General features: G+C 37.6%; 1 long non-coding RNA gene across 1 annotated transcript; it reads right to left on the bottom strand.

The window, feature by feature from the left end:
* Positions 1 to 5543: 5543 nt before the first annotated feature.
* On the bottom strand, positions 5544 to 6518 carry LOC107568018 (uncharacterized). Its single transcript, XR_001606697.1, has 3 exons — positions 6442 to 6518; positions 5843 to 5898; positions 5544 to 5647 (listed from the first exon to the last, which is right to left on the bottom strand). It is a non-coding gene; the product is annotated as an uncharacterized lncRNA (long non-coding RNA).
* Between the last annotated feature and the right edge of the window lie 5819 nt (positions 6519 to 12337).

Genomic DNA, 12337 nt, shown 5'->3' with positions numbered 1-12337 from the left:
GACAGTGGGCCTCACTTTTGACACAAAAAGTACACAGTGGTGCCTCACCAGCCCCTAGTTTTTACTAATTTTAAATAGTAAAAAATACACTTTTAATTTTCATAATTCACAATGTATATAGTGCAACACTGAAACATTTTTTTGTTTCAACTTAAAAATGTAACTGTTCATGCATGCTGCCTTAAAATATTGTGTTCAGTCAATCAAATATCCAAGTTGTCACTTAGTACAACTTAACATTTCAAGGTGACTAAACTTAAAATATTAAGGCAGCATATTCAGAATCACTGGACCACTGTCAACCACATACTGTAAAACGTGCTTCTTCTGCCAGCATCCATTATTAAACACTCACAGGACATGAATTTTGACAACTACACAAATATAATGAAATGCATTCATATGAAAATGATGTTATAGCCATCATTGTGCCAAGAATACACGCACATAAGCAGTTTGTTTGCGCATCAATAAAAACTGACTCGCACCTGCCTAATGTATGATTATAATTGTTGTCCATCATAACTTTACTAATGTGACACTAGTTTGCTTTATCCAGTCGAGAGATTTGCGGTTATGCTAATGCTGCAGTTGGCTGATTGATTCTGCACTCAGTCTGTATTTCACACAGCATGATGTGAAACGAGTTGCTCGGTCTGCTCCCAAGGGCGGAGCTAGGGCCCCCATTTGGACATTTCAGAGTAATCCCTAACACTCAAAAAGATTTTCCAAATGGACACAATAGAGAAACATAAAGTTTAGAAATTCTGTACCCTGTACCAACCAATCATCTCATCAGAGTAATAAATGTAGAACAAGCTAAAAAATATATATATTAATAACCCCATTAATTTAAAAAAACAAACAAACAAAAAAAAACATTGTCATAACTCAAGTAATGGACATGTTCAGCATAAACATGTTGAAACATTTCCGCATAGTTTAGTTTTCCACAAACAGAAACTCATCTATTGGTATAAAAACACAAAAACACACAAGCTTTATATTTAAAAGAGTTCTCAAAATGGTTCAAAAAAACACTTCTAGTTTAGCAAGATCTAAGTAAAAACTAAAGATGAACAGCTTCCCACACAGGTGATGATGGCAGGAACTGGGAATATATGGAGCCTCCAACTAAAGAAGGAGTCTGATTGGTCAAGTCAAGTAACCTTTTTTGTGTAGCACTTTATATAATACTGATTGTGTTAATACTTAGTGCTGCATTCAATACTATAGATCATGACATACTCATAGATCGATTACAAAACTATACAGGTATCCAAGGGCAGGCTTTAAGATGGTTTAGATCCTACCTGTCCGATCGCTACCACCTTGTTCATTTAAATGGGGAGTCATCTCAATTATCACCAGTAAAATATGGAGTGCCACAAGGATCTGTCCTAGGTCCTCTCAGAGTCAAACAGGAAAATAGCTTGTCAATAGTGCAAGAATACAATAACAATAATAAAAGAGTCATTTTTCCAGCTAAAGTCAGTTCATTAATGATTCAGTGATGTCATCATGCAGTTCAGCTCTCTTCCAATAGTGTCTGTGCAACCAGTCAAGCGTCCCCAACTAAGCAAGCCAAAGGCGACAGCGGCAAGGAACCAAAACTCCATCGGTGACAGAAATAGAGAAATACCTGAGAAACCAGGCTCAGTCGCGGACCAGTTCTCCTCTGACCAGATGAAACCAGCATGGCGTGGTTTAATTCCAGGCTGCAGCACAGGTCAGATTGAGCAGAGGACTCGACAGGTTCCCGCGGTCTTGTGCCGATGGTCATCAAGGTGATGAGGTCTTCGCAGGGGATCTGTCTCTGGGGCGCATCTAGTTGACATGGTCTCTGCTGACATTCAGGGCTGTAGAGGTTGTCTCTAGGTGCTGATCCACCATCTGATCTGGATACAGACTGGATCTGGTGGCTACGGAGACCTCGGAATAAGAAAGAAACAGACTAATATTAGCGTAGATGCCAGTTTTTTTACAATGTAGCAAGTACATCGGGTGTTATGGGAAGTGTTCCCGGTTCCGGTTGTCCGAATAAATGCAGCTTAACAATCTTTTAACGGATTTGAATATTAGAAAGGCATTAGTGTGTTATGTGTAAGCCAGGTTAAAGAGATGGGTCTTTAATCTAGATTTAAACTGCAAGAGTGTGTCTGCCTCCCGAACAATGTTAGGTAGGTTATTCCAGAGTTTGGGCGCTAAATAGGAGAAGGATCTGCCGCCCGCAGTTGATTTTGATATTCTAGGTATTATCAAATGACCAGAGTTTTGAGAACGCAGCGGACGTGGAGGACTATAATGTAACAAGAGCTCGTTCAAATACTGAGGTGCTAAATCATTCAGGGCTTTATAAGTAATCAGCAAGATTTTAAAATCTATACAATGTTTAATAGGTAGCCAGTGCAGTGTTGACAGAACCGGGCTAATATGCTCATACTTCCTGGTTCTAGTAAGAACTCTAGCTGCTGCATTTTAGACCAACTGGAGTTGTTTTAGTAAGCGTGCAGAACAACCACCCAATAAAGCATTACAATAATCTAACCTTGAGGTCATAAATGCATGGATTAACATTTCGTCGTAATTTAGATATATTTTTGAGATGGAAAAATGCAGTTTTACAAATGCTAGAAACGTAGCTTTCTAAGGAAAGAATGCTATCAAATAGCACACCTAGGTTCCTAATTGATGACGAAGAATTGACAGAGCAGCCATCAAGTCTTAGAGAGTGTTCTAGGTTATTACATGCAGAAGTTTTTGGTCCAATAATTAAAACCTCTGTTTTTTTCTGAATTTAGCAGGAAATTACTAGTCATCCACTTTTTTATATCAACTATGCATTCCGTTAGTTTTGTCTTCTACTGGTTATTTCTTCAAAGCAGAAAAGCTGATTGAGCTGTCAGAAGATGTTGGTCTACATTTGATTGCATTAAAACATTTTAAATAAAATAAAGTGTAGATTTGTGAGTCCAGACATAAATATTCCAGTCATTTCAGTCTGATGTTAAAACATGCATTGTTTAAGTGTTATGACTCGAAGAACAAGTGTATTAATTGTTATATTTACATTCCAGTGTTATATTTTTTCCACTGTATAGTGTGTTACTGCAAATAGCATCTCTGTTGTTGTTTTTTTTTAATTAAGGAGGAAGTATTTTTTTTAAAGATAATGCAAGTCAGGCAAATCAGAACACAAAGTAGGTACATGACAGGTTTAACCTCTAACTGTCTAATTGATGAGCTGATGGCAGGATATAACCTGAATGATCAGAAAGCATTAATGTGCAGGCAGCACATTACTATCACTAATCACTAACTATTAGTTTTAATTCCCTTCTACAGTGAATAAAATATTCTCAAAGCCTTTAAAACAGTCAAAGTTATTTATTAAGTTGTCTAAGTTGTCTAACATGGATTTTATAAAAACTTATAAAGTTATACTTATATTTTCCTCTTACACCCTGAGTAAAGTTATGTTAAAAATACTGGCCATTCAGAACTTCTACTAGCCAAAATAAAAATGTGAGAAATTAAACAGATTATCAAACAGTAATAACATGGCAGGTGTAGTACTTTACATGCAGATACATTCACACCATATACTGTATAACATTTTTTTTTTTAGGAATCCTTCTGTGGTTTAATTGCCTTTTGCTGACAGTGAAGGATAAAATTAGCTTTGTTGTAGTAACAGTAAGAAAAGGTATTTTGCTTTCTTTTGCAATTATTTTAAAGAAGAATGAAAAAAAAAACGTAGGTTAAAGTCATCAGAGTAAAACAATCATACTGTCACAGTCGAGAGCAGAACAACTGCCCGGAAAAGATTTAAAAAAGAAAGAAAAAAAAGATGATAATAATTCTAAAATACACACATGTAGAAAACATAAAATAACAAATACATAAAGAGCATACCTTTTAACAGTCATAAAAGTTAGTTCTTCATCAAATATAGCACCTACTCAGACAGTACATGATTTTGGACACAGTGTAGAAACTTAGAAACTAGACATCGGCCCTCAAGGAGCAGGACTGGACAGCCCTTTGATAGGCCAATATTGGCCAGATTATTTGTATTAAATGAATAGTCAACAAACAGAATCTCGACATAGGATTTAGTGCAGTCCAAATGTTCATATACATTGTAAATCAAAATGTAGTGCAGACATAAAATATGTTGAGAGAATCCTCTGCAGATTTGCAAATTACAAAGGAAACTCCATCCAGACATCGCTGTATCGTTGTTAATTTAACAGAGAATCAGAGAAAGAACCACCCAAACAAACACAGGCAGCCCAGCGGGTCCAATCCAGTGCTCTTTAGCAGAAGGGGAGACAAATATTTTAGTTTCAAACTGTTTAAAACTTTAAAACTCTCAATGCCTTCTGTTTTACTTACTATGATGTTCAGTGTCACTCCTGAGTTCATCAGCTGAGCGAGATCCTGTTTTAATTTCTGTATAAGAAATTAAAACGTCAGCCATACAGTTTAGCAACAAAGTGAACGAGAATGACATATAAACCTTGATGGTTTGATGAGTTTTGACTTTACCATGAATGTCAAGTTTGTACTTCAGCTCTGTTGGAGTATTTTTGTGTATGAATCTCAAAATGTACGTCCCAGCATCATTGAAGATCAGATGTTTCAGAACGACATTACATACTCCTTTTTTACATACTTTGTCATGCTCATTCTCTTTTTCTTCCTTCTGACAAAAAGAGATGTTAGCAAAGTGACTGGATTTTCCCTTTCTGATGAAACGAATATTAGAAATCTCATTGGCCTTATATTGACATGGCAGGGTGACGCTGCCTCCCTCTTCTCCCTGTATGGTGATTTCGTCAAGAGGACTTTCTACAAATACAGATTTATTCAATACAGGTATCAATACTGAAATATAAATGTGGTGTTTCATTTTTATGTAATATGCAGAGAAATTTTCACCAATCCACAAATGTCCCATAAAGTCACTTGGTTCAGTGAAATAATCGATTAGAATAACTCTGAGAATGAAAAAAAAAACTTTTTATTAACATAAATTTCACTGACCGCTTTGCTTGACACAGCACAGCTGAAGTAGAAGCAGGATATTCAACCATCTGAACCTGATGAGAATAAGAGCTGTTATGAGACAGATACAGACACACATCACAAAGACATTAATACAGCCATAAAATACTGCTGAGTAATAAAATACTATATAACTGACCACAAAACAGCCGATTCAAAACCTTCAGTTTCAATCTTTATTTAAAGATTTAAAAGAATAAGAATAAGAAACATCAAACGATAATCTGAGTCTTTGGTTTAATAAATTACTCTAGTGTAATACTCAAAATGACCCATCAAACCCAAAGGCCCAATAGACACAAACACAAAGTTTGTGAAATTCAGTAACCTGCTACCAACCAATCCTCTCATCTGAAGATCAGATGTTTCAGAACGACATTACATACTCCTTTTTTACATACTTTGTCATGCTCATTCTCTTTTTCTTCCTTCTGACAAAAAGAGATGTTAGCAAAGTGACTGGATTTTCCCTTTCTGATGAAACGAATATTAGAAATCTCATTGGCCTTATATTGACATGGCAGGGTGACGCTGCCTCCCTCTTCTCCCTGTATGGTGATTTCGTCAAGAGGACTTTCTACAAATACAGATTTATTCAATACAGGTATCAATACTGAAATATAAATGTGGTGTTTCATTTTTATGTAATATGCAGAGAAATTTTCACCAATCCACAAATGTCCCATAAAGTCACTTGGTTCAGTGAAATAATCGATTAGAATAACTCTGAGAATGAAAAAAAAAACTTTTTATTAACATAAATTTCACTGACCGCTTTGCTTGACACAGCACAGCTGAAGTAGAAGCAGGATATTCAACCATCTGAACCTGATGAGAATAAGAGCTGTTATGAGACAGATACAGACACACATCACAAAGACATTAATACAGCCATAAAATACTGCTGAGTAATAAAATACTATATAACTGACCACAAAACAGCCGATTCAAAACCTTCAGTTTCAATCTTTATTTAAAGATTTAAAAGAATAAGAATAAGAAACATCAAACGATAATCTGAGTCTTTGGTTTAATAAATTACTCTAGTGTAATACTCAAAATGACCCATCAAACCCAAAGGCCCAATAGACACAAACACAAAGTTTGTGAAATTCAGTAACCTGCTACCAACCAATCCTCTCATCTGAGTAATCAATGTAGAACTAAAACTTATATTAATAATCCCAATAATAATATAAAAACATCATCATAATCATTGTCATCATGTAATCACAGTAATGGACACATTCAGTATAAACATGTCAACTCATTTCCGCATCACTCGCAGGTTTAGATTTCCAGAGAAACAAAACTATTAGTATAATAACACAAAAACACACAAGCTTTATATTTAAAGGAATGAAAACTTACATGATGAAAGTTCTGCATGAGTCTTACATTCTTTGTATCAAAACTTTGTGAAACATAGCATGCTTAGTGAGATTTTAATACAAATCAAAACTGAAAGTATCACAGGTATAGTTGGTGCCTCCCATTAAAGGAGGAGTTTGATCATTTGATCATTATTTTCCTCTTATCCGTTATTCTTTCAAAGTAGACTGAGCTGTCCGAAGTTTTACATATATGGTGAAAAGCTTAGATGAAATACAACTCAACAGTATGTACACTTAAATAATCCCTGCATATCTCATTCCTCTGGCTGGGAACTACTATTGGAGAGCCCATATTTCCTGTTACTGGATCTTTTGATCTTCTCATATAGTATACCAAATCAGCATTGTTTATCCCTTGCCTTATAATAACTCTAGTACTAGCATATCTAACATCCACATAGGGATGCAAGGCCAGACTATAGTTTGGCAAAAATTATTTTCATATATGCTCAGGTCTCTCGCTGCTTCATCCCCCGTCCAACCAAAACTTAATTTTTGTGCCTTTCCTCTTTCCCAACTGGCCTGTAACATCCTTTTGGTTGGGTAACTATCTCCATTCCCCTTGAATTAATCCAGTAATTAACGAGCAGCTGCTTTCAGCAGAGACATGACATTTCTTCTGTAACGAGCACACAGGTGATGTTCTCGTTGCTCCTTCACATAATTTCAGTGCCTAGGTCTGTATTTTGTCTAGCCTCGCTGTTACAGATTTTGCTGCTGGTCCAAATTCCACACTCTCGGGGGCGGACTGGCCATGGACGTTCTGGAGAAGTCCGTTCGACGGCAGTCGGCCTGGCTGGTTCATCATCAAAGAAAAAGTGTCAGATTAAGTGACGTTGACTGCCGACAAAAGGGGGCGCTTATGCAATCTGTTTTTGCTTATAATAAACCGAAACTGATGCGAAGGAGAGAGGGCTCACGATGGCGAGCAAAAACGTGAAGATAAAGGTGTTTGGGAGAAGCTAAAAGAAAAGAAAAAAAGCGAACAGTTACATCAGGTTACCTTTGCCCACCTCTCTCACTATACACAGCACGTAGCCTATAGCACTATAGTAAAATCCCAGGACACCCCTAGTCCGAGCATTCACTGCTATTTATCACTCAGCATTGTCTGGCATGAATATCCCATTCATTCATAAAGAGACAGCAGCGATTCTACAACGGGTTACACTTGAGAGATATTGAGTTAGAAAATAGAGTGAATGATGTAGCCTATAAGGTGATTGCTCCGATTAATGACACACACACACACACACACAGAGAGAGAGAGAGAGAGAGAGAGAGAGAAAGAGAGAGAGAGAGAGAGAGAGAGAGAGACATATGAATACTCAAATTGAATAATTCTGTAGTTTCAGGTTTCTAGATTTTATGTTTATTATTATGTAATGAACATTTTTGCTTTCTGCTCTTTTTATGTAGATTTCAAGTATTTAAGTTCATATAATAATACATTTATTTCCATCCCCTGCTGAAAAAAAAACAACAACAATAAAAACCATTATTAGAATTTTTAATGGTTTTACTGGTTATAATGGAAATTGTATTGGTTTTAATGGAAATTGTAATGGAGCCTATAGAGAGAGAGAGAGAGAGAGAGAGAGAGACATATGAATACTCAAATTGAATAATTCTGTAGTTTCAGGTTTCTAGATTTTATGTTTATTATTATGTAATGAACATTTTTGCTTTCTGCTCTTTTTATGTAGATTTCAAGTATTTAAGTTCATATAATAATACATTTATTTCCATCCCCTGCTGAAAAAAAAACAACAACAATAAAAACCATTATTAGAATTTGTAATGGTTTTACTGGTTATAATGGAAATTGTAATGGACCCTATTGGTCTCTACTGGTAATTGGTTGCCTATTATTGTTGTTAAATACTATTATTGTTAAAACCACTAAATCCTAATGGTACATGTCCCAAAACACGCTACAGGAAACCATTATTTAATGGTTCTTATTTTTTAAAGTTGATGGTTTGTAATGTTTGTAATGGTATTTGTAATGTAAACCATTCAAATTTCTGTGATGGTTTCTATTGTTTGTTAGCAGGGTCACCATGGGTTTTGTGATGTTATTTGCCATAAATGATTGCTGTAATATTGTGAGATAGTAGCGGCTGTTTGTAGTTGTGGTGGGCCTATTTGGGAGAAAATCCAGGGCCGTTTTTTACTCCCAGTTTGTGCCTGCACACTCCTACAATCCAGCCTTGATCTTATTAGGGCAACATATGTTAGGAATAATTGATGATGAGCTGTTGAATTATTAGCATCTCATCTCAAGCCATATTGCCAATCCCAAAACATCAATTAGCAAAAAGTAACACAGGCGTGAGCCATTGATAAAGCAGTTATTAATGCAGTTATACAGAGATTAATTGTAGCTTTGTGATTGAAGTGTGTGTGAATTACCATTACCATAGCATGCTCAAGCTCAATACCTTGAGCTCCCTCTGTCAATGAGGGACTGATCTGAGGGAGTTTGCCATGGAGTTTAGGAATGCTGCAGAGGGGCCCTCAAAGCCCACTCCAGTCCGGGAGCTCTCAGAGTACACTACAGAGCCCTCTCCAGTCCCGGAGCCCTCAGAGTCCGCTCCAGAGCCCTCTCCAGTCCAGGAGCCCTCAAAGCCCGCTCCAGTCCGGGAGCTCTCAGAGTCCACTCCAGTCCAAGAGCCCTCACAGTCCACTACACAGTCCGCTGCCGACCAGGAGGTCGTCCCGGCGCTGACCAAGCTCCTAGCCCTGCCGGCCCCGCCCTGGCCTCCTGCCCTGCTGGCACTGCTCTGGCACCCTTGTCTACCTCTGTCTCCAGGCCCTCTTCCACTACATGGGCCTGGCCCGACATCCCTGATCCACATCCGTTCTGCCTCCCTCCAGGATTTCTTTTGTTGGAGCGTCTGGAATCCGCTCCTCCTGTCTATTGTCTGACCCTGCCCATCTTGTTACCTCATTATTGTTTAAGTTGCTCCACCTGTGTCTCCCTCGTTACCCTCCTTGCTGTTTCCCTATTTATTCTCCTGGTGTCTTTAATCCTGTGCTGATCCATTGTTTTTCGTCACTTGTGCTTGTGGTGTGCTTTATGTCTACCCATATTATTGTTCCTAGCCTGCCTGACGGTTTTTCCCGCTCAGGGTTGTTTTTGTTTGTTTTTGTTTCATTTTATTATTAAAAAGACCCATTATTCCTGCAACTTGAGTCCTCGCCTCATCTCTTCACATGCCCCGTGACACAAGGTACATCAGTCCACAATAAAAGGTGAAAAAGAAAACATACATTCCAAAAAGATGTAACAGAAGGTAGGAAAATATGTAAACAAAAACCCTTGGCAATAACAAATGTAAGAGTTTAACTAGAGTTTAACAGAGTTTATGTTGAGTACATTAATGCTGATATTATATTAGAATATTCAATGTTAAAGGGGTCATGAACTTGTAACGAGTAGAAATATGGTGTGGACCCTTTAAGAGCTGCGCACTCCCGGTTGAACTGTCGATCTGCATTGTATGTGTGATTCGAGCACCGCATGTATGCGAGTTGTCTCTGTTTTTCTGTTGCTCCTTTAAAGTTATTTTCTTTATTAAGTAACGGTATGGACGGCACAACGTTCAAGACGGACAGTTTCACAAGTTCCGTGGGGAATAAAGCACCAGTTGTGAAATGTCAATCGCCTCTGATATCAGTAAGCTAAGTGAGCTATCCCTATTTGTTCAGTACACACCGTGTTACAAACTGCATTTTTTAAAAATAATTTTATAATGTTCTCTGTGGTTCACTTGTAGTGTTAGCATGATTTTACATCAAAACACATCATAATTTAGAAGTAATAGGCTATTTTCTATCCTGTTTTTGAACCTCTCTGCAGAACGGTCTGTTTTTATAAGCGGGGCGCATTCAAGACTCGCAAGTAAATGGCCACTGCTGTGATTGGCTAACAGTTTCGCTTATTAAAATAACAGATGGACGCTGCTGTGACGTACTCTGAAAACAACATAGGTTATTTGGGTTAAAAACAAATAAATACTCAGTACAAACACACACAGTGAGCACACACCCCGAGCAGTGGGCAGCCATGTGCTGCGGCGCCCGGGGAGCAGTTGGGGGTTCAGTTCTTGCTCAAGGGTCTCACTTCAGTCGTGGTATTGAAGGTAGAAGAGAGTGCTGGTCATTCACTCTCCCCACCGACAATCCCTGCCGTGAACCTTTGGGTTACAAGTCCGACTCTCTAACCATAAGGCCACAACTGCCCCCATTGAACAGATAATAGTGCAATAGTGGTAAAAGCACATTTAATCACACTTATGTGTTGCAACATTACAAACAAACAGTGTTTCACTGATGCGATCCGGAGCTCTTTCCTAATTTTACTGTTTACACCGGACGCAAGTGGCACAACGCAACTATACACTACAGAACCCATTAAAAATCGCTTAACAGGCAGTGCTGTAGAAGCCGGCATTGATCTTCTCCTGCGGAGGGAGGGTTTAGCCACACTATTACATCATAAAGTGGCACATTCCAAAACAAGTCGTTTTCTGACCTTAGTTTCAGTAAAAGCTGTTTTTAAACTAAAGAGAAAGTTTTCAGTGTTTTTATAGTACATTGACATGATATATGTCAAAAGATCAAGGGAAATTTGATTTCTCAGTTCATGACCCCTTTAATTCAGCAGTATCCATTCTGTGTTGTTGGATATTGTTTTGAGGACTTATATTATGACAAGGGTAAAAGGAGTAAGGGGGAACGGAATATAGGATAGTAGTATGTTAAAAAAGAGCTCCTCCGTGTCAGAGGGTTTTACTTCCACAAACACAAGCAGACATCGGGACTGAACAAGAACAATTAGCAGTGTGGAATTTAAATAAGGTTGACCATTACTTTCATTTGATTTATTTGCTGTATGGTACACTTTTTGCGATGTGGTAATTGTGTTCTTTGTTTCGATAAATTAGTACTAGTATCAGTGAACATCATAATAATGTTAATAATGTAGTTTGTGTAAACAGCATGCTTGCTTTTTTATTTCAGATGTGAGAATAACAGTGTAAAAGAACCTGTTGCAAAGAGAGCCAAAGCAAAGCAGCCCACTTGGTCATGGAAATGGAGATTCCTGCCTGCGCAAGAACCTGGACCACAGCTAAGACCATTTGATGCACACACTCCCATGAGTTATTTTATGTGATAGTTATATTCTAAATAAACTACAAACAAAAAATATATACATTTCTTTTTTTCTCACATTCTTTCTTGTAGCAATTCCCTCAGTCACACACCTGACTGAAAGGCTCATTATGCAGGCCTTTGTCTTCTAAGGTGTGAATCACAGCATTATGTATGATCGTTCACACCTCCTCGCATATACCTTTTCTACACAAAAAGTGTCTTAGAAAATGTAAATCAATATACTGTTTTCTGTAAATGAGTAAGATGATTTTCACATAATTTTAAAGCAAAAACTCTAGTATATATATATATATATATATAACCCTACCATGTTTAGTATCTATGAATTAGTATTCGGATGATCTATGTAGCGTCTGGACCAATCAAACACACAATATATATTTTGTTAGCTAGATTTAACAAATACTCTGTAACACCCCTCAGTTAACAAGCCATATGAGGACCTATGGACCCTTCCCCCCGAAAGGCATAACACCCCCGGACCCTGGTAACTATGGCAACCCTGACACCAGATACGTTTACGACCTCATGGAATGTGACCAGGGAAAATGTCCCATAAGCAAGAGGCAAATGCACAGTAGAAATGGACTTTTCTACTAATTAATTCATAGGAAAACCTTTCTTTGAATGAACAGTGTATCCTTCAGGTCATTGTGTATATTATTGTCATCGTGTATTTAGTATTTGAG

This window comes from Sinocyclocheilus grahami, unplaced genomic scaffold (assembly GCF_001515645.1).
Source record: "Sinocyclocheilus grahami isolate Dianchi unplaced genomic scaffold, SAMN03320097.WGS_v1.1 scaffold1207.1, whole genome shotgun sequence".
Taxonomy (NCBI): Eukaryota; Metazoa; Chordata; class Actinopteri; order Cypriniformes; family Cyprinidae; genus Sinocyclocheilus; species Sinocyclocheilus grahami.
This window is presented reverse-complemented; position numbering and strand designations above follow the sequence as displayed.